This window comes from Artibeus jamaicensis, unplaced genomic scaffold (genome assembly GCF_021234435.1).
Source record: "Artibeus jamaicensis isolate MK-2021 breed Jamaican fruit bat unplaced genomic scaffold, CSHL_Jam_final contig_196, whole genome shotgun sequence".
Lineage (NCBI taxonomy): Eukaryota > Metazoa > Chordata > Mammalia > Chiroptera > Phyllostomidae > Artibeus > Artibeus jamaicensis.
In genome coordinates this window covers 2548920-2572027 of record NW_026521401.1, presented here as the reverse complement: position 1 = coordinate 2572027, position 23108 = coordinate 2548920, and the positions used below count along the sequence as shown (strand labels likewise).

The 23108-nt window shown below is 40.3% G+C and overlaps 1 pseudogene; it reads right to left on the bottom strand.

Annotated features, from left to right (window-relative positions):
• Positions 1-399: 399 nt before the first annotated feature.
• Positions 400-1773, bottom strand: LOC119050740 (60S ribosomal protein L17-like; annotated as a pseudogene).
• Positions 1774-23108: the final 21335 nt, after the last annotated feature.

Genomic DNA, 23108 nt, shown 5'->3' with positions numbered 1-23108 from the left:
CCCACTTATAGGTGAGATCACATGGTATTTGTCTTTTGCTGCCTGGCTTATTTCACTTACATAAAGCTCTCCAGTTCCATTCATGCTGTTGCAAAGGGTAGGAGTTCCTTCTTTCTTTCAGAAGTGCAGTATTACATTGTGTAAATGTAGCACACTTTTTTTTTATCCATTCATTTACTGATGGACACTTAGGCTGTTACAAGCACTTGGCCATTGTAAATAATGCTGCTATGAACATTGGAGTGGATAGGTTCATACCCACCCCAATTGGTGTTTGAATTGGTGTTTCAGGATTCTTAGGGTACAGTGATTCCATCAGTGGAATCACTGGATTAAAACTCAGTTCCATTTTTAGTTTTTTGAGGAAATTTAATATTGTTTTCCACAGTGGTAGCACCAGTCTGCATTCCCACCAACACTGCACCAGGATTCCCTTATCTCCATAAACTTGCCAGCATTTCTTGTTTGTTGATTTGTTACGATGGCCATTCTGACTGGTGTAAAGTGGTATCTCATTGTGGTTTTAATTTGCATCTTTCTGATGGCTAGTGATGCTGAGAATTTTTAATTTTTTTTTTTTTTACTTTTACTAGGTATTTATTTTATGCTGAATTTGCTCCTGGGCCATAAGCTTTTGTTTCTTCAGTTTCTTCTGGTATATCTTTTTCTTCTGCGCAACTTCCTCCTCTGATTTGGGAACAGTCTGCTCTTTCTTGGTGAAGGTCATCTCAATGTGGCAGGGAGAGCTCAAGTACGGGTTGATCCTCCTGTGAGCTCTGTAGGTTCTGCATCACATCTTGGGAGCTTTGTTCACCTGTATGTGCTCAATGACCAGAGAATTCACATCTAAACACTTAAGTTCAGTGTTACTCTCTGTGTTTTTAAGCATGTACAGCAAAAACTCAGCACTCTTTTTGGGCCACTGACCCTGTGTCCAACCCCAGTGTTTGGGCTGGGCACACCTATCCACTCTACCATTGTATCGATGGAATGGGACACACTGCTTCTTTAAAGTGACATCTTTCAGATACTTAGTAGCTTTTCGAATATGCATACCCTTGATGGCCTGGGCAGTTTCCTGAGTGTTCTTAAAATGAGCATGAAGATTTGAACCTCTTGATTTGCATGATTTTGTGGGGTTCTCCGGGTCAAGTGAATAGTGAACCATCTTCAGAGGTCACCTCTGGACACTTTCAGGGATAGCTGAGGATCCTTTCTTATGTCTTGGGGCCCTCTGTATGTCCTCCTTGGAGAAGTATCTGTTCAGGTCCTTTGCCCATTTTTTAATTGTATTCCTGGAGTGGAGTCATGTGAGTTCTTTATATTTTTGGAGATCAAACCCTTGTCTGTGGTATCATTGGCAATTATGTTTTCCTCTACGGTTGGTTCCCTTTTCATTCATTGGTGTTTTCTTTAGATGTGCAGAAGGATTTTAATTTGATATAGTCCCATTTGTTTATTCTCTCCTTTACATCTCTTGCCCTAGGGATGTATCAGTGAAAATATTGTTGACATATTTGTGCCTATGTTTTCTTCTAAGAATTTTATAGTGTTGTGTCTTATATTTAAGTCATTTATCCACCTTGAGTTTGTTTTTATGTGTGGTGTAAGTTGGTGATTAAGTTTCATTTTTTTTTTGCATGTACCTGTCCAAATCTCTCAACACCATTTGTTGATACCTTTGATTTCTGAATATTGACTTTGTATCCCACTCTTTTGCTTAACTTACTTACTAGGTCATGTAATTTTTGGTGTAGTCTGTAGGGTTTTCTTTTTTTTTTTCTTTCTTTTTTTTTAAATATTATTTTATTTAGTTACTTTTCAAGTACATTTTTTTTTAATCTATTTCTCCCATCCCACCGTACACCCCCGCCCGGTCTCCCCCCCTCCCTCCCATTCCCCCCCCAGTCCTCATCTCTGTGTCTTTCATACTTGTTCCTCAAAATCCCTCCCCCCTTTTTCCCCTTAAGTTCCCTTCCCTCTCCCCTCTGGTCGCTGCCCACTTGTTCTCTATTTCAGTGACTTTGTTTTTATTCTGTTTGCTTGTTTGTTTTATTCTTTAGCTTCCTGTCAAAGGTGAGATCATATGGTATTTGTCCTTCAATGCCTGGCCTATTTCACTCAGCATAATGCTTTCCAGTTCCATCCATGTTGTTGCAAAAGGTAGTAGCTCCTTCTTTCTCTCTGCTGCATAGAATTCCATGGTGTATATGTACCACAATTTTTTGATCCATTCATTTACTGATGGGCACCTAGGTTGCTTCCAACTCTTGGCTATTGTAAATTGTGCTGCTATGAACATTGTGGTGCATAGGTTCTTTGAAATTGATGTTTTAGGATTCTTGGGGTATAATCCTAGCAGTGGAATTGCTGGGTCAAAAGGCAGGTCAATTCTTATTTTTCTGAGAAAATTCCATACTGTTTTCCATAATGGTTGTACCAGTCTGCTATCCCACCAACAGTGAACTAAGGTCCCCTTTTCCCCACACCCTCTCCAACATTTGTTGTTTGTTGCTTTGTCTATTATAGCCATCCTGACTGGTGTAAAGTGGTATCTCATTGTGGTTTTAATTTGCATCTCTCTGATAGCTAACGATATTGAGCACCTCTTCATGTGTCTCTGGATATTCTGTATGTCCTCTTTGGAGAAGTGTCTGTTCAAGTCCTTTTCCCATTTTTTAATTGGGTTCGATGTCTTCCTAGAGTGGAGTCTTGTAAGTTCTTTGTATATTTTGGAGATTAAACCTTTGTCTGAGGTATCATTGGCAAATATGTTTTCCCATACAGTTGGTTGTCTTTTTAATTTAATACTGTTTTCTTTAGCCATGCAGAAGCTTTTTATTTTGATGAGATCCCATTTGTTTATTCTTTCCTGTATATCCCTTGCTCTAGGGGACATATCGGTAAAAATGTTGCTGCATGGAATATCTGAGATTTTCTTGCCAATGTTCTCCTCTAGGACTTTAATGGTGTCATGGCTTATATTTAAGTCTTTTATCCACCTTGAATTTATTTTGGTGTATGGTGTAAGTTGGTGCTCAAGTTTCTTTTTTTTTGCACGTAGCTGTCCAGTTCTCCCAACACCATTTGCTGAAGAGGCTATCTTTACTCCATTTTATGTTACTGCCCCCTTTGTCGAATATTAATTGACTGTAGAGGGTTGGGTTGATTTCTGGGCTCTCTGTTCTGTTCCATTGGTCTATGTGCCTGTTTTTATGCCAGTACCAGGCTGTTTTGATTACCGTGGCTTTGTAATACAGTTTGATATCAGGTATTGTGATCCCTCCTACTTTGTTCTTCTTTCTCAAAAGAGCAGCTGCTATTCGGGCTCGTTTATGATTCCATATAAATTTTTGAAGTGTTTGTTCTATGTCTGTGAAATACGCCATTGGTACTTTAATAGGTATTGCATTGAATCTGTATATTGCTTTGGGTAGTATGGACATTTTGATGATGTTAATTCTTCCAATCCATGAACTCTGTATATGTTTCCATTTGTTTGTGTCTTCCCTGATTTCTTTCTTCAGTGCTGTGTAGTTTTCTACATACAGGTCTTTTACCTCTTTGGTTAGGTTTATTCCCAGATATTTTATTTTTCTTTTTGCTATATCAAATGGGATTTTTTCCTTGATTTCTGCTTCTGCTGATTCATTGTTTGTATACAAAAATGCCTTTGATTTCTGGATATTGACTTTGTATCCTGCTGTTTTGCCAAATTCATTAATTAGTTTGAGCAGTTTTTGGGTAGAGTCTATAGGATTTTCCATATACACTATCATGTCATCTGCAAACAGTGACAATTTTGTTTCCTCCTTTCCTATTCGTATGCCTTTTATTTCCTTTTCCTGCCTGATCGCTGTGGCCAAAACTTCTAATACTATATTGAATAGAAGTGGTGAAAGTGGACATCCTTGTCTTGTTCCTGATCTTAGTGCAAAAGCTTTTAGTTTTTGTCCATTGAGTATGATATTGGCAGTAGGTCTCTCATAAATGGCCTTTATTATATTGAGGAATGTTCCCTCTATTCCCATTTTGCTGAGTGTTTTTATCATAAATGGGTGTTGTACCTTATCGAAAGCTTTTTCTGCGTCTACTGATATGATCATGTGGTTTTTGTCTTTGCTTTTGTTTATGTGATGAATTACATTTACTGTTTTGCGAATGTTGAACCATCCTTGCATCCCTGGGATGAATCCCACTTGGTCATGATGTATAATCTTTTGGATATATTGTTGGATGCGATTTGCTAATATTTTGTTGAGGATTTTAGCGTCTATGTTCATCAGCGATATTGGCCTGAAGTTTTCTTTCTTTGTTGTATCTCTATCTGGTTTTGGAATTAGGATGATGCTGGCTTCATAAAAGGAGTTAGGGAGTTTTCCATCCTTTTGGATTTTTTGGAATAGTCTGTGAAGAATGGGGGTTAGCTCTTCCTTAAATGCTTTGTAGAATTCTCCTGTGAATCCATCTGGTCCAGGGCTTTTGTGTGATGGGAGTTTTTTGATTACTGCTTCAATTTCTTTTGCTGTTATTGGTCTATTCAGCTGTTCTACTTCTTTTTCATTGAGTTTTGGGAGATTATATTTTTCTAGAAATGTGTCCATTTCCCCTAGGTTCTCAAATTTCTTGGCATACAGTTCTTCATAGTAATTTCTTACAATCCTCTCTATTTCTGTGGTATCAGTTGTAATCTCTCCTCTTTCATTTCTGATTGTGTTTTATTTGTGTCCGTTCCCTTCTTTTCTTGATGAGCCTACTTAAAGGCTTGTCTATTTTGTTTATTTTTTCAAAGAACCAACTCCTGGATTCATTGATCTTTAGAATTGTACTTTTAATCTCTATGTCATTTAGTTCTGCTCTGATCTTAGTTATTTCCTTCCTTCTACTTGCTTTGGGCTGTTTTTGTTGTTGTTCCTCGAGTTCTTGCAGGCGTAGAGTAAGGTCATTTGTTTGAAATGTTTCTGTTTTCTTTAGGTAGGCCTGTATTGCTATAAACTTCCCTCTCAGGACTGCCTTGGCTGTATCCCATAAGTTTTGGGTTGTTGTGAGATCATTTTCATTTGTTTCCAGAAACTTTTTGATTTCTTCCCTAATTTCATTCTTGACCCATTCATTGTTTAATAGCATACCGTTCAGTCTCCATGATTTTGGGTGTTTTGGGTTTTTTCCTTTGGGGTTGGTTTCCAGTTTCAGTCCCTTATGGTCAGAGAAAATGCTTGGTATGATTTCAATATTCTTGAATTTGTTGAGGCTTGTTTTGTGTCCTATCATGTGGTCTATCTTTGGGAATGTCCCATGTGCATTTGAAAAGAATGTGTATTTAGCTTCTTTGGGGTGAAGAGCTCTGTATATATCAGTTAGGTCCATTTCATCAAGGGTGTTGTTTAATGCCACAATGTCTTTCTTGATATTTTGTTTGGAAGATCTGTCCATTTTTGATAGTGGGGTGTTAAAATCCCCCACTATAATTGTATTGCTGCCTATATCTTTCTTGAATTCCTCTAAGATTTTCCTTATATATTTTGGTGCTCCTATGTTGGGTGCATATATATTTATGATGTTAATGTCTTCTTGGTGGATTCTTCCCTTGAGTATTATGAAGTGACCTTCTGGGTCACTCTTTATGGCTCTTTTTTTGAAATCTATTTTGTCTGATATGAGAATTGCTACCCCAGCTTTTTTTTCTTGTCCATTTGCTTGGAAAATTTGTTTCCAGCCTTTCACTTTTAGTCTGTGATGGTCTTTTGTCCTGAGGTGGGTCTCTTGTAGGCAGCATATGTGTGGGTCATACTTCCTTATCCATGACGCTATTCTGTGTCTTTTGATTGGAGCATTTAATCCATTTACATTTAAGGTTATTATTGATAGGTACTTATTCATTGCCATTTTTGTACCTGTGTTCCTCTCTGTCTGTCTCTTTTCCTTCCTTTCCTTAAAGCAGACCTTTTAGTATTTCTTGTAGAGCTGGCTTGGTGGCAGCAAATTCTTTTAGACTTCTTTTGTCTTGGAAGCTCTTTATTTGGCCTTCTATCTTGATTGAGAGCCTTGCTGGGTAAAGTAGTCTTGGTTGTAGGCCTCTGTTTCTCATTACTTGGAATATTTCTTGCCAATCTCTTCTTGCTTGGATTGTTTCCATTGAGAAGTCAGTGGCTAACCTTATCGGGACGCCCTTGTATGTTATTTCTTTTTTTCTCCCTTGCTGCCTTTAAGATTCTCTCTTTGTCTTGGAATTTGGCCATTTTAATGATGATGTGTCTTGAAGTGGGCCTCTTTGGGTTCCTCTTGAATGGGACTCTGTGTGATTCCTGGATTTGTGTGACTTTTTCTTTTGTCAAATTAGGGAAATTTTCTCTCATTACTCTTTCAAATATGTTTTCTATCCCTCGTTCTTCTTCTTCTCCTTCTGGTATTCCTATTATTCGGATATTATTACGTTTCATATTGTCTTGCATTTCTCTTAATCTCTCTTCATTCTTTCTGAGCCTCTTTTCCCTTTCCTGTTCTTTCTGTGAGATGCTTTCTACTTTGTCCTCCAATTCACTAATCCGATCTTCTGTTTCATCCACCCTATTTTTAATGCTTTCCACTGTGTTTTTTAATTCAGAAATTGTATTCTTCATTTCCTCTTGGCCCTTGCTAATAATTTCCATTTCCTTTTTCATGTTGATATAGTTCACAGTGAGATCACTGTAGCTTCCCTGTAGTTTCTGGTAGTTGATTGTGAGCTCTTTGAACTTCCTGATCACCAGTGGTTTGAATTCAGTATCTGATAGTTGACTTGCTTCTGTTTCATCTAACATTCTTTCTGAGGATTCCTCCTTTCCTTTCATTTGGGGATTGTTTCTTTGTCTTCCCATTGTTTGTGAGACTCTTCTTGTTAGCCTCAGCTTCTTAGATTAATCTGTTTTGACACCCTGGGTTTATGGTATGAACTTTTGTGGTGGAATGCCTGTGAATTTCAATGGTGCAGCCTCTTTTGGTTATCCTGTTGTTTTCTGCTTCCACCTACTCAAATATGCAGCAACTTGTGGCTTCTCTCCCACAACAATGTGCAATTTGTCTCTGACTCTACTATTGGGAGGCCTCTTCTATGGGTCCATCTCTGGTCTTTTTATATTTTCAAGTTGATTGTGACTCTTGTGGGTAAAAGAAAGAAATGATAAGGAAAGAAATAAAAGGAAGAAAGAAAAAAATGGTAGGGGAATGGAAGAAAGAGCAATAAGTTTAGAAAGAAAAGAAAAAGAAATAAAACAGAAAATCCGGGAAAAGAGGACAAAAGTATGGAAAGATGAAACAGTAATAAAGTTTTAAAGAAATAACAGATTACTTTAAAAAAGCAAAAAGATAAAGAAAAGGAATGGAGAAGGAAGAAAGGTAGATAAAAAAAAGAAAGAATAAAGATAAAATAAAGTAAAAAAAAACAAAAACCAAAAAACGCACCAAAATAATCTCTCAAAAACAACCTCAGAAAAAGGAATGTCACTTGTTGGCTTCAAACTAGCTGAACCGGTTTTTCTGGTTGCAGTTGGCTGAGGGTCGATTGTTGTGATTTTTTTTTTTTCCAGCCAGCCCCTCTCAGGATCCAGACACTTGGCGCCTCTCCCCCAGCTCCCTACAATGGGGAACTAGGACTTTCTCGCAGCGCTCCCCTCCCAGGGGTTACTGCCATAGTCTGGTTTGCTGTGTTTGCAGGCACCTGCACGGGTCTAGTTGCCTGGTTCCATCGGGATTGAGCACAGGCCTGCCCCCGTTCAGTTGGGAAGCCCCAGACCCTCTGCCCAATCCTGGGCTTGCTGCCAAGCTGGGTGTGAAGCAGACCAGGCTGCCGTGGCTACTGGATTCAGAGCCCCAGGCTGCACCTCTGAGTTCTCCTGGGCTGGCAACCACAGAGTCTTTGGTTGGGGCCCTTTGTCCTCCGCACCCTCTCTGTAAACTCTATCAAACAAGTCTCTCCTGGCCCCCCACCTTGCTTGGCCAGAAAGGGAGGGGGTTGAGGGTCTCAGCTCTTTTCCCAGGACCCCTCAGCCTCCCGGGCTTCCAGATAGTCTGAGGGGGATAGACTGGAAGCTGGGAGCCGATCTGAGGACTGGGCGCAGACCTAGAAACTCTGTGTGCTCGTCATGGCACGCTGCGTGGTGTGTATCCCTTCTGCTCCTGTGTTTGTCTGGGTCCCCTGGCCAACCTCTGGCAAAAAAAAGAAAAACAAACAAAACAAACAAACAAACAAAAACAAAAAACAAAAGAACAAAAAACAAAAAAAAACCCTAGGGATGTAGCAGCACCACGCCGGGTGCTGGACCCAGAACCGTGTGCAGGCTGAAATCTCCTTTGCTCCCCTCTGGTTGGGTCCCCCGGTCTGTCCAGGCCCAAAAATCCTAGGGAGGGGAGCTTTCTGGGCGCTGAACGTTGGCCTAGGCGCCCTCAGGCACTTGCCCAGACACCCTGCGTGTGGAGCTAATAGTTCCCCAACTTGCGCGCAGGCTGAAGTTTCTTCCACACCTCTTTGCCTGGGCCACTCGGCCTGCCCGGCAGAAAACTTCCAGGGGAGGGAGCCGTCGGAGTGCCTAATGCTGTCCCAGGCACCTTTAGGCACTCTCCCAGACACAGTTCCCACCAGGCGCTGGACCTCCGAGCTATGCACAGACTGAAATCACCTCTGCTCCCCTCTGGTTGGGCCACTTGGCAGGTCCCCGGCCCAAAAATCCTAGGGAGGGAGCTTTCCGGGCGCTGAACGTTGGCCTAGGCGCCCTCAGGCACTGGCCCAGACACACTGCGTGTGGAGCAACTAGCTCCCCAAATTGCGCACAGGCTGAAATTTCCTCCACACCTCTTTGCCTGGGCCACTCGGCCTGCCTGGCAGAAAAATTCCAGGGAGGGAGCCATCCGGGCGCTGAACGCTGTCCCAGGCGCCTTTAGGCACTCTCCCAGACACAGTTCCCACCAAGCGCTGGACCTCCGAGCTATGCACAGACTGAAATCACCTCTGCTCCCCTCTGGTTGGGCCACTTGGCAGGTCCCCGGCCCAAAAATCCTAGGGAGGGAGCTTTCCGGGCGCTGAACGTTGGCCTAGGCGCCCTCCGGCACTGGCCCAGACACACTGCGTGTGGAGCGACTAGCTCCCCAAATTGCGCACAGGCTGAAATTTCTTCCACACCTCTCCGCCTGGGCCACTCGGCCTGCCCGGCAGAAAAATTCCAGGGAGGGAGCAGTCCGGGCGCTGAAGGCTGCCCCAGGAGCCGTTTGGCTCTGGCCACAGGGCTCTGGTTCCCCTACCCTGCACCGGCTGTTTCTCCCTGCTCCGTCCCAGAGACTACTGTACCGCTGCTGTCTCCCTACCGTCTGGTTCCTCCGTGACCGATGAGGTTTCTGGTCTCTTATTTTCATATATGCTTGGCAACTGCTGGCTTGCTGGCCTCACCTCCTCCGATCGGATACGTTTCTGTCTCTTTTGTACTAGGAACTGGTATCTGTTCCGTCCTAGTCCACCGCCATCTTGAAACCCCCCTGTAGGGTTTTCTATGTACACTATCATGTCATCTGCAAACAATGACAGTTTTACTTCTTTCTTTCAAATATGGATGCCTCATTTTTGTTTTTGTTTTTTCTTGTGGAACTGCTGTGGCTAGGACTTCCAATACTATGTTGAATAGAAGTGGCAGACATCCTTGTCTTCTTCCTGATCTTAGTGGGTTAGTTTTTAGTTTTTGCCTGTTAATTATGATGTTGGCTGTAGGTTTCTCATATATAGCCTTTATTACATTGAGGTATGCTACCTCTACTCCCACTCTGCTGAGTGCTTTTTACTGTACCTTATCAAATGCTGTTCCACAACTATTGATAGGACCATGTAATTTTTGTCTTTTCTTTATGTGATGTATTATGTTTATTGTAAATATTGTGCTGTCCTTGAATCTTTGGGATGAATCCCACTTGGTCATGATGTATGATCATTTTAAGGTATTGCTGGATGTGTTTTGCCAACATTTTGTTGAGGATTTTAGTGTCTATGTTCATCAGAAATATTGGCTTGTAGTTTTATTTGTTGTGTCTTTGTCTAGATTTGGGATTAGGATGATGCTGGCCTCATAAAAAGAGTTTGGGAGTCTGTTTTTTTTCTTGAATTTTTGTGAATAGTTTGAGAAGGATAGGGATTAGCTCTTCCTTAATGTTTTGTAAAATTCTCCTATGAAACTGTCCAGTCCAAGGCTGTTGTGCTGGTAGATTTTTATTACTCCTTCAAGTTCACTAGCTGTTATCAGTCTGTTCAGGCTTTCTGCTTCTTTTTTGATTCGGCTTTGGAAGATTATATATTTTATAAGTTTGTCCATTTCATCCAGGTTTTCAAATTGCCTGGCACATATTTGTTCATAGTAATTTGTTACAATCCTTTGTATTTTTGTGGTCTCAGCTGTAATTTCTCCTCTTTCACATCTGATTCTATTTATTTGGATCCCCTCTATTTTTTTCTTGATGAGTCTGTTTAAAGGCTTATCAGTTTTTTCTTTTCCAAGAACCATCTTCTAGATTTATTGATCCTTTGAATTGTTCTTTTAATCTTTATGTCATTTAATTCTGCTCTGCTTTTGATTATTTCCTTCCTTCTACTCACTCTGGACTTTGCTGTTGTTCCTCCAGTTTTAGTAGATGTAGGGTTAGGTTGTTTGTTTGAAATGTTTCTCTCTTTTATGGGTAGGCCTGTATTGCTATAAACTTCCCTCTCAGGACTGCCTCTGTGCGTCCCTTAAGTTTTGGGGTGTTGTGTATTCATTTTTATTTGTCTCTAGAAACCTTTTTATTTCTTCCTTGATCTCATTGTTAAGTCATTCATTGTTTAATAGCATGCTATTCAGTCACCATAAATCTAAATTTTTTTGAGTTTTTCCTTAAGGTTGGTTTCTAGTTTCAAGCCCTTCTGGTCTGAGAAAATGCTTGATATGATTTTAATTTTTTTGAATTGTTGAAGCTTGTTTTGTATCATATTATATAGTTTATCTTGGAAAATGTTCCATGTGCACTTGGAAAAAAATGTGTTTTACTTTTTTGAGATGAGAGGTTCTATCTATATCAGTTAAGTTAATTTGAAGTAGTTCACTGTTCAGTGCCACAATATCTTTGTTGATATTTTGTTTGGAAGATCTATTATTTACATCGTGGTGTTAAAATCCCTTACTATAATTGTGTTGTTGTCTATATCTTTCTTAAAGTCCTCCAAGATTCTCTCTCTCTCCTTTTTTTCAAAGATTTTATTTATTTATCTTTAGAGAGGAAAGAGAAGGAGAGAGGGAGAGAAATATCAATGTATGGTTGCTTCTTGTGCATTCCCTACTGGGAACTGGCCTGCAACCCAGGCATGTGCCTTGATTGGGAACTGAACCACAATCCTTTGGTTCGCAGGCCCATACTCAATCCACTGAGCTACAGCAGCCAGGGCCAAGATTTTCTTTATGTATTTGGGTGCGCCGTATGTTGGTTGCTCTTACATATGTGTTTACAATGTTTATGTCTTCTAGATGGATTCTTCCCTTGAGTATAATAAAGTGCCCTTCTGTGTCTCTTGTTATGGCCTTTGTTTTGAAGTTCATTTTGTCTGACACAAGTATTACTGCCCTGGCTTTTTTTCCTGTCTATTTGCTTGGAATATTTTTTCCCCAACCCTTCATTTTAGTCTGTGTAGGTCTTTTGTTTTGAGATCAGTCTCTTGTAGGCAGTGTATGTGTAGTCCATGTTTTCTTGTGTTTTTTAAAATATTTAATTTATTTATTCTTAGAGAGAGGGGAAGGAAGGTAGAAAGAGAGGGAGAGAAATACCAATGTGTGGCTGCTTTCCATGTACCCTTCACTGGGGACCCAGCTGGCCACCCAGGCATGTGCCCCAACTTGGATTCAAACCAGTGACCCATTGGTTCACAGGCTGGCACCCAATCCACATAGCCACACCTGCCAGGGCACTTTCTTATCTATTCAGCTACTCTATCTCTTTTGATTGGAGCATTTACTCCATTTACATTGAAAGGTACTTATTCATTGCCATTTCCTCCCTTTCTCTCACCTTTTTTTTTTCATCTTAAAGTAGTCCCTTTAGCATATCTTGCAATGCTGGTTTAGAAAAGGTGTATTCTTTTAGCCTTCTTTTGACTGGGAAACTTCTTATTTTGCCTTCCATTTCAAATGAGAGCCTTGCTGGATAGCATAGTCTTGGTTGCAGGCCTTTGCTTTTCATTACTAGGAATATTTCTTGCAATTCCCTTCTGGCTTGTAGTGTTTCCATTGAGAAGTCAGCTGCTGGCCTTATTAGCTTCCTGTGTTTGTTACTTCTTGTTTTTCCCTTGCTGCCTTTAAGATTCTCTTTATTTTTGAATTTTGGCCTTTTAGTTATGATGTATCTTGGAGTGGGCCTCTTTGGGTTCCTCGATTGGGACTCTGAGCTTCCTGGACTTGTATGACTTTTTCCTCTCATCAAATTAGGGAAGTTTTCCATTATTAATTTTTCAAACAGGTTTTCTATCCCTTGCTCCTCTTCTTCTCCTTTGAGTATTCAGATTATACAGGTATTATTACATTTCATGCTGTGCTGCAGTTCCCTTAACCTCACTTTGTTCTTTTTGAGTCTTTTTTCCTTTTCTTGCTCTTCCTGGGAGTTTTTTTCCACCTTGTGTGCCCGCTCACTGCTTCATCTAGCCTGCTTTTGATTCCTTCTACTGTGTTCTTTAATTCAGAAACTGTACTCTTCATTTCCTCCTGGCTGTTATTGATAGTTTCTATTTCCTTTTTCATGTTGATGTATTTTGTGGTAAGTTCCTTGTAGGTTCCCTCTAGTTTTTGGTAATTGTCACTGAGCTTTTTGAGTTTCTTTATAACCATGTTTTGAACTCAGTATCTGATAAGTTTACTTGACTCTATTCCATTTAGCAATCTTCCTGGAGATTCCTCTTTTCCTTTAAATTGGGGGTTCTTTGTCTTCCTATTATTTGTGAGACTCATTGTTTACTTCTGCTTCTTGATCTGTTTTGATTCCCTGACTTCGTGGTGTTATTTTCTATGGTAGGAGACCTGTGTGATTCAGTGGTGCAGGCTCCTTGACCTCTTGAACTTGATGTTCTTGAGATGTCCTTTATGCCATTTATGTTGACTTTTTGGATATAATTGGGTTTTGAATGTTGTTGAGTCATTGTTTGTTGGGTCCTTCTCTCCAGCTGGTTGACTGAGGGTCACTCCACCCACCCTATTTTGTGTGTTGTTGTGCATGTGTTGCCAGTATAATACTACAAAGTCCAGGAAAAAAATCCCATAGTGGGAAAAATAAGTCCCACCTGCAATCCCACTATCTATAGTAAGTGAACCAATATTAACAATGATATAAAAAGATTGAGACTATTTTAAGAAAAGAGAGTGAATATGATATGACCTACTGAAAGAAAAATTATTTTAAGAGGGTAGAGGGTGAAGCACTAATAAAAATAGGAAATTGAAGAAATGCAAAGAGAGAAAGTAAAAATAACATTATAAATAAAAAGGGAAATGAAGAAGACAGAATGGAGTAAGGGGAAAGGAAGTTTATAGGATTAGGTTTAAACAGAAATTTAAAAAATAGGAGTTCCAGCCAAGATGGAGGCATAGGTAGAAACCCCTCTCTTCCTTGCACAACCAAAAGGTAGATAACAACCAATCTAAAATCAATAAAGCACCAGGAAATCAAACTACAAGGAACTCTGACAACCAAAGAATTGAAGAAAAAATTAACCAGAACAACCAGACTAGTAAGGTGGTGGACCATGTGGACAGACCCAGAAAAACTGTGGTGAGGTGGTTTAGGGGCATGGCTGGCTGCCGAGCTCAGTGGCTGTGCAGGAAGGGCTGACTTAAGGAGAAAACTGAGACTCAGAGCTGACTGTGGGCTAAGGCTGGGGTGGCAATTTCTTCCAGTCTGACAAGAGTTTGTTGAAAAGTGCACTAGAGATGAGCAAGTAAACTGCACTGTTCCCTCTTTGGCTCCTCCCCCACAGGCACAGCTGAAGTGCAGCAAAGAAGGTTGCCCTGCTCCAGTGAATACCTAAGGCCCCGCCCCCTTATAATTTATCAGCTGTACCAAGGCAAAGAAATATGGCCCAAATGAAAGAACACAGCAAAACCTCAGAACTAAGTGATGAGGAGATTGCCAACCTAGCTGATGGAAAAATTTAAAGCCCTGGTAATTGAAATGCTCACAGAACTGATTGAGCTTGGTCAAAAAATTAAAGAACAAATGGCAGATACCTAAACTGAAATAAAGCAAAAGAGTCAGGGAACCAACAGTGGCAAGAAGGAAACCAGGATTCAAAGCAACGATTTGGAACAAAAGGAAGAAATAAATATCCAACTGGATCAGAATGAAGAAACAAGAATCCAAAAAAAATGAAGAGAGGCTGAGGATTCTGAGACAATCTGAAACATTCTAGTATCCAAATTATAGGAGTGCCAAAAGGAGAAGAACAACAGCAAGAAACTGAAAACTTATTTGAAAAAATGATGAAGGAAAACTTCCCCAGTCTGGTGAAGGAAATAGACTTCTAGGAAGTCCAGGAAGCCCAGAGAGTCCCAAAGCAGTTGGACTCAAAGAGGAACACACCAGGGCACATCATCATTAAGTTACTGAAGATTAAAGACAAAGAGAAAATCCTAAAAGCAGCAAGAGAAAAGGAGACAGTTACCTACAAAGCAGTTCCCATTACATTATCAGGTGATTTTTCAAAACAAACCTTACAGGCAAGAAGGGGCTGGAAAGAAGTATTTGAAGTCATGAAAGGCAAGGATCTACATCCAAGATTAATCTATCCAGCAAAGCTTTTATTTAGAATGGAAGGGCAGATAAAGTGCTTCCCAGGTAAGGTCAAGTTAAAGGAGTTTATCATCACCTAGCCATTATTATATGAAACATTAAAGGGACTTATCTAAGAAAAACAAGATCAAAACTATGAACAGTAAAATGACAGCAAACTCACAACTATCAACAAATGAACCTAAAAGAAAAACAATTTTAAAAAACCTAAGCAAAAAGTAGAACAGGAACAGAATCAGAGAAATGGACATCACATGGAGGGAGTTCAGTGGGGAGGGGGAAGGGAGGAAAGGGGGAAAGGTACAGGGAGTAAGAAGCATAATTGGTAGGCATAAAATAGATGGGGAGAGATAAAAATGGTATAGGAAACAGAGGACTCAAAGAACTTTATAGGTATGACCCATGGACATGAACTAAGGGGGAGGGGTATGTGGGAGGGTTAGAGGGGCAGGGTGGAGGAAGATAAAGGGAGGAAAATGGGAAAACTGTAGTGGCATAATAAATAAAAAAATACTTGAAAAATAAAAAAAATTTTTAAAATAAAGTGAGAGATAAAAAGTAAAAAAGGAAATAATTAAAAAATAGGAACCAAATTGGATAAAAAAAATTCAGCACAGCACTATCTATAACAAGTGAGCTAAAATTAATGTAGGTGGGATTGGAATAAGGGGGGAGAAAGGAGGAAAGAAAAGCTTAGGAAATGTTTAGAGGAAAGAAAAGTAATTTTCATATGCTAGCGGTGAAGTGAATACAAAGAATAAGGAACGAAATCCAGGCTAGGACAGCAAAGAATTAAAATTTGAGATGAAAAGAAAAAGAAAAAAAGCAGAATGAAAGAGAGCAAAGAAAAAAATCAGGCTAAGACAGGGAAAAATTAAAATTGGAGACAAAAATGTAGGAGAGGTGGATGGTAAACTTTGAGAAAATACAAAAATACTGAATATATAGAGGTAAAATTAAAAACATGCAACAAGAACTAACCAATCCACAACCAATGAGCAGAGATGGCTGAAAGTGGAAAGAGAATACGGGTATATTAAGAGGGGGAAAAATAGTGTGAGATGACCACTGATGAGAAAATTGGTTTTTAGAATCTGGACAGGGGAGAAATAGCAAGAGTGCTGAATAGAAACAAGTTGTAAGAAGAGAAAAAACAAAATTTTAAATAAAAATAATAAGAAAGAAGAAGGTAATATGGGTTAAGAGAAGGGAGGAGAAAAATATGTGAATTAAAATAAGGTATAGCCCTGGCTGGTGTAGCTCAGTGGATTGAGCATAGGCCAGTGAGCCAGAGAATTGTGGTTCGATTCCCAGTCAGGGCACATACCTGGGTTGCAGGCCAGTTCCCAGCAGGGGATGTGCAAAAGGCAACCATACATTGATGTTTCTCCCCCCCTCCCCTTCCCCTCTAAAGATAAATAAATAAAATAAAATAATAAAATAAGGTATAATATAAAGTCTTGTGACTTAATATGTAAAACTTGAGGGACAAGAAATGAATGTTAAAAAGCTATGCAGGAAAGAAAGTATTGCAAACCATGGTTAAGACCACAGTGGATTTCATTGTGGTATCATCTAGTATTTACCACTGTTTTTTCTCTCTGGATCCATCTCTGGTGATGTCAGATGGTGCCATCTGACCTTTTGGCCTTAGACAGCCTGTTTGAGACTTCCAGGGATTTACTGTCTGTGGCTGTCTTCTTCAGCTGTTAATCTAGTCACTCTGCACTCAGCAGTCAGGCTTAACCACTATAGGGCAGGGCAGAATCCCTTCTGGGGTTGGGGCTATTGTTTCCCCTCAGGCTGCTGCAGCTCAGAGGGGACTACTGTGCCTGAGCAGGATGGCTACTGTTGCATGGGGGTTGATGGAGCACCGGGGTCCTGATGGCTACTCTCTCAGTCCTCTCCCCAAAGCCTCTGTCCCCAGTTTCTCCTCAAGTGTCTCTAGTCCACTCTGCCCCTACCTTTGCAGCAGCCCAGGGTAAGTGGCTGCATGTGAAAAGTTATGTGTTGGTCCTTTAAATGGCCCTTTGCATCTCAAGCAGTCCATCTCTGGCAGAGAGAAACCCTGCCACCTTTTGCAGCTGGATATTATTTATATACTTTATGGGCTTTGGTGCTCTAGGCTGGGGATCCAAGCTTAGGATTTAGACCCCACACTACTCAGAGGGATCCAACTGGTCACTTAAATATCCATCTGGCACTTCAGCTGACACCTCTGGGTGCTCAGCCAGCCCTCTAGTGTGTCCACCACACTTGCTACCAGTCACATTGTGCTGTCTGTTTCTTTTGTGTATCCATGGTTATAAGGCTTCCCTCTCACTACTGTTCAGTTGTTTGTTCTGGATGATTTCTCCACAATTTCACTGTAATTCCAGATTGCTCCTGGGAGAAGATTAGTGTAAATTCCATTCACTCCTCCACCATCTTGAATCCCTCCTGCTCTCCATTTTAAATGGCAGTCTTGCTTGGTAGAATACTCTTAGTTGTAGGTCTTTGTTTTTCATCACTTGGAATATTTCTTACCATTCCCCTGGGGCTTGTAGTGTTTCTGTTAAGAAACCAGCTGCTAGCATTATTGGGTCTCCCTTGTATGTTATTTCTTGTTTCTCCCTTGCTGCCTTTAAGATTCTCTCTTCATCTTTGAATTTTCCATTTTAATTATGATGTGTCTTGAAGTAGGCCTCTTTGGGTTCATCTTAACTGGGACCCTCTGTGTTTCCTCGACTTGCATGACTTTTTATCTCATCAGGTTAGGGAGGTTTTCCATCATTACTTTTTCAAAAAGGTTTTCTATCCCTTGGTCCTCTTCTCCTTTAGGTATCACTATTATATGGATATTTTTATTTTTCATGTTGTCCTACAGCTCTGTTACCCCTCTTTATTCTTTTCTGAGTCTTTTTCATTTTGTTGCTCTGCCTGGGAATTTTTTTTCTATCTTGTTTTCCAGCTCACTAATTTAATCATCTGCTTCATCTAACCTGGTTTTAATTCCTTCTACTGTGTTCTTCATTTCACATATTGTATTTTTCACTTACTCCTCATTTTTACTAATACTTTCTATGTCTTTTTTTCATGCTGATGTAGCTTGCAGTAAGTTCCTTGAAGTTTTCCTAGAGTTCTTTGAAGACCTTGCTGAGGTCCTTGAGCATCCTTAAAACCATTACTTTGAACTTGATGTCTGAAAGTTTGGTTACCTCAATTTTGTTTAGCAGTCTTTCTAGGGCTTCCTCCTTTCCTTTCGATTGGAGGTTGTTTCTTTGTCTCCCTGTTTTAGGTGACTCTTTTTGTTTTCTTTTTAAAATTTTTTTAAAATTTAATTCTTGTTCAAGTACAGTTTTCTGTTTTTTTACTCCCATCCCAGCCCACCACCCCGTGCTCCCCACCTCCCTCCCATTTCCACCCCCTTAGTTGTTGTCCATGTGTCATTTATACTAGTTCCTGTAAATCCTTCCCCTTTTCCCCCGAAATTCCCTCCCCTCTCCCTTCTGGTCACTGTCCCCCTGTTCTCTATTTCAGTGTCTTTGTTTTTATTTTGCTTGCTTGTTTGTTTCACTGTTTAGCTTCCTGTTAAAGGTGAGATCATATGGTATTTGTCTTTCACCACCTGGCTTATTTCACTCAGCATAATACTTTCCAGTTCCATCCATGCTGTTGCGAAGGGTGGTAGCTCCTTCTTTCTTTCTGCTGCATAGAATTCCATTGTGTATATGTACCATAATGTTTTCTGCTTTGATTCCTTGTCTTTGTGGTGTGAACTTCTATGGTAGGAGACCTGTGGGACTCAGTGGTGCAGTCTCCTTGATCACTTGATCTTGACGCTCTTGGGCTGCCTTTTATGTCATTTATGTGGGCTCTCTGGTTGTAGTTGGGTTTTGGTTGTTGTTGGGTCATTCTTTGGTGCTTTCTCACCTCTGGATGACTGACTTGAGAGTCACTCTACTCACCATATCTTGTATACTGTTGTACAGGTATTGACAGAGCAAAAACCAAACTGCCCAGGAAACAGACCCACATCTAAAAAATAACCCCAGCCCCCAGTTACACTATCAACAGCAAATAAGCCAATATTAATAAATGTGTAAAGGGATTAGATTATAAGAAAAGAGAAATGAATATGAGATGACTAATGAAAAGAAAAGAGATTTTGAGAGGGTAGAGGGAAGGACAATAATAAGAGCAGGGTATAGAGAAAAGGCAAAGAGGGAAAGAAAATAAAATGTTACATAAATAACAAAGGGAGGAGGGGAAGTGGAATGGAGTAAGAGAAGGGAAGCAGGTAGGTTAAAATAAAAATTTAAAGAAAAATACATATGTTTATACCTAATGAGAGAAAAAAATTGGTAACCACAACACACACATACACACACACATTATCAAATAATATGAACCTAATTGTAGAAAAAGCTTCCCCACAGGAATATCAACAACCAAACAGATAAGATTTACATAGGTGGGATGGGAATAAGAAAGAAAAATGAAGAAAGAGCTTAAAAGATGTCTAGAGGAAAGAGAAGTTATTTTGAGAGGACAGAGGGAGGAGAAATACTAAGAACATGGGATGAAAACTCTGCTAAGACAGGGAAAGATTAACATTTAAAACTAACAAGGAAAGGTAGGAGGAAGGCAAAATGGAATAGTAGTGGGGAATGGTGAAATTTGAGATTTGAAATACAAACATGGTAACTTCCTAGAAATAATATTAAAGATATTGTAACAACAACCTCCTTATCCACAACCTATGAGCAAATACTGATAAAAGTGGAGAGAAAGTAGGGATATTTTAAGAATGGGAAAAGAAATGTGAGATGACTAATGACAATCACATATGGTTTTGAGAGTCTGGAAAGGACAGCAATAGTAATAGCGCAGAATAGAAAGTCATAGCAAGAGAGAAAATAGAGCTTAAAACAAAAATACAAAGAGGGAGGGAGGAAGTATTATGGTGTAAAAGGGAAGAACAATAAATGAAATAATATAGTTTATTTGAAATAAACTATATTATAAAACCTGGTGTCATATTATTCCCAAACTTGAAGGATATGACATGAATGCCATATCAATAGAGACATGAATGGCACTTGTCTCTATTTTCTCTGCTCTGCTGGGTTTAGTAGATCAAGGCCTAAGGAGCTGTGTTGCATGTAGAGTCTGGCAAAGGGCCCTATCAGTGCTTTTTCTTCTTTCCTGAGAAAATGTATGTAGCAGGAAACTCTTGAGGTTGGCTTCACTGATCTGTGGAGCCTGTAATCCCACAGGTGGGATTTGGGTTCACCTGTCTGTGAAAGGATATGGCTGACTGCAGCAAATCTCAGACATTCAGTTCCTGTCTTCAAGACCAAAGCCTGCTGCTCTCTTGCAGGAGGTCCAGCCTGAGTTCTCCATTCTGAGCTGATGTCCTCTCATAAGCCATGTGGGTTGGGTCCTCCTGTTCCTTCAGTGTATTCTCTGCCTCTGAGTTTTTGGTTAGCAATGCTGCTGTGCCCCACCCTCACACACAGGCATGCAAGATATGGGTCCCTGTGAAGCCTTGGATCTCACCTCAGCTCTCCTTTTAAAAAACAGTTTCTGTATGGCCACCATGTAGCACTGGTCCCTGGGTGTCCTGTTCTCTACGTGCTCTGGGTGGGGCTTCTTAATGGGCAATATGGGTGTATTTTATGGGGAGTAGCAGGAATGAATAAATCTATATTCCCAAAACTTCTGAATTATTTGGCATATTCCTTCTAGGGTCTCTTTCCTGAAGGTATATAGCTTCTTACTGGGGGTCCCCACACCTGGTTTGAGGTCAACTTTAACAGGGGTTGCCTGCTTAGCCCTCTCTGTCTTTTCTAGCAGTCCACACAATGGGGTTTACCTGATTCTCAAATTCTTCTGGCCATAATCGCTTTTCTTCTTCTTCCCATGGCTTCATAAGGAACTGCCAGGTGTGCTCTGGAGGAACCTATTGGTGAAGCTGTTGTTCTTCTGGAGAGAAAGTGATTTGTGCATGGAGTTTGGACAGCAAAGCCCTTTCCAGAGTAGGAATTTGACAGTCAGCAAAATATGAAAACGTATGAGTTAAAACCATATTTTCCACAGCATATTCTAATGGCTTCAAGAAAAATTGGCTTTCAGAGCTTCAGAGATTCCAATAATAGTTACAGTTTGCCACAAGGACTCAGAGTTCTATTGATCACTGAATATGTTGCTCAGGTACAAATCAAAAAGTCTACAATTTGTTCCCCCACTGTTAGTTTACTTGAGGTTCTTTGGGGTGGGGGTGACTTTAATAGGTTGTTGTAATTATTGAACCTCTGGACCCTGTCATTCATTGTCAGAGTAGTTTCCTTTCCTCAGCATAACTCGAATTCTCAAACTCCAACTTCCTTTTTCCTCATTTGGAGTACTCATTTTTTCCAGTGCTCCATTCTTTTGCAATACATTCATTGATCAGTGGCAAGCATTTTAAATGGGAGTTGGAATCCTCTTGCTTGCCAATGTAATTTCCCTGAGGCCTATTCCAAGAAAATAGTGGCTGCTTGGGCCTTTTTCTGTTCAATGTTGTTATAAGCTTTTAAGGCAATGTCTTAATTAGTAATTAGGAAGGATTCTTGCCTATTCCTCCCTCTAACTTCTCAAGTTTCTTTATGATGTCAGGTGCATTTTGGCAGATAAAGGCCAAATTCACCATTCTAATATTTTCAGTGGCTTATGGATCCAAATCAGTCTATTTTTTGTAGGCTTGGTATATATATTTTTATTTATTTATTTTTAGAGCAAAGGGAGGAGAGGGAGAGAAACATTGATCAGTTGTCTCCCACACACGTCCAGCTCAGGACCTGGCCCACACCCCAGGCATATGCCCCGACTAGGAATTGAACTGGCAACCTTTTTTTGGTTTATGGGATGCTGCCCAACTCACTGAGCCACATCAGCCAGGGCAGGCCTGGTTGATTCTTTTATGAAACTCCAAGGAGTACTCTGTGGGCTTTTGTTGTACTTCCTGAACCATATTCAGACTTTTCTGTTTAGGGACTCCTTTCTTCATTCCCTCAAGAATGCACCTCTTATAATGCTCTGAGAGAGGAAGGCCATTCTCATTATGGTCCCATTTGGGCTTGATGAAAGGTATTGTCTTAGTAGGAAAATATAGTAGGGTTGGAAGCCCTATCTGGATTTTCTTGATAAAGTCTCCTCTGAGCCTCTTCATTTCCTATCCAATATCAACCTCTGCTCATCCCCCATAAGTAAAAATTCAGCAAGGCTTGCATGTTTGCCCAACTGGGATGGCAGGTAGCAAAAATTGACATAACTAAGTCAGTTATTTTAGTATAATCATCCCTATAAGAAGGATTTAAGTGTTCTCAGTTTAACAAATCTGATGTAGAAAATGGAGTACATGTCCAATAATATTCAGTGAGCTGGCTCTCTGGCCCTATTCCCACTGGAAGTCTTTGCAAATGGTATTGCCCTGCTCAAGTAGGGGATTTTTCTCCCCTGAATTTGGTTCCCTGATAGGTTTGGAACAGAGAGATCAGTTCAGGCTCACCTCCTCTGGCTAACTCAGCTGAGACAGGAGGAAAATCACCCAGGGCTGGAGGGTCTTTGGGAACCCTGACCATGCTCACAGCAGCCATAACATCCTGTTCTTCCACATCCCTCTCTTATGAGCTTCTGCTGTCTGCCACAGGCAAATTCCCTTTTCTCTGAATCATTTATCTATTTCTTTTTAATCCTGCATCTTTATTATGCAAAGCCATAAAAGCCTGTACCATTTCCATGATCTTTGAAAAAAGAACTCTAATTGCAGTATAATATAGTAATTTAAAGATGATTTCAGAGTCCAGTACTCTCCTGAGTCCAAAATATAAATAAGCCAAACAGTATTACAATGAAAAAATCATTTTCTTTTTAGTCATAGGTTCATAAGCATAGGTCAACCAATTAGCAAAAATTTGTCCCAAAGACCTGTTTCCCAGCTCTTACTATGTTCTAAAAGACAGAGCTCTGTAATATCACATAAACCAGAAGGCACCTTAACTTCTGATGACCAATCTAAATCATGACCTGGAACCGTAATCCTGAACCAGAAAGCACAGCAATTAAATTGAAAGTGAAGGTGAATAGGGAGTGCTGAGAGTTGGAGAAGGAGAGTTCCCAAGTGAAATCACTTGGCAGCTGCTAGGGGGTCTCCAAATCTGCACCCTAGGGGCCCTCCAGTCTAGGTAACCAACAGGATTCCCTGTAAAATATCCAGACTTACCAGAGAATCCCAAAGCAGTCCCACCACAGTCACCAGAATGTGAAACTGG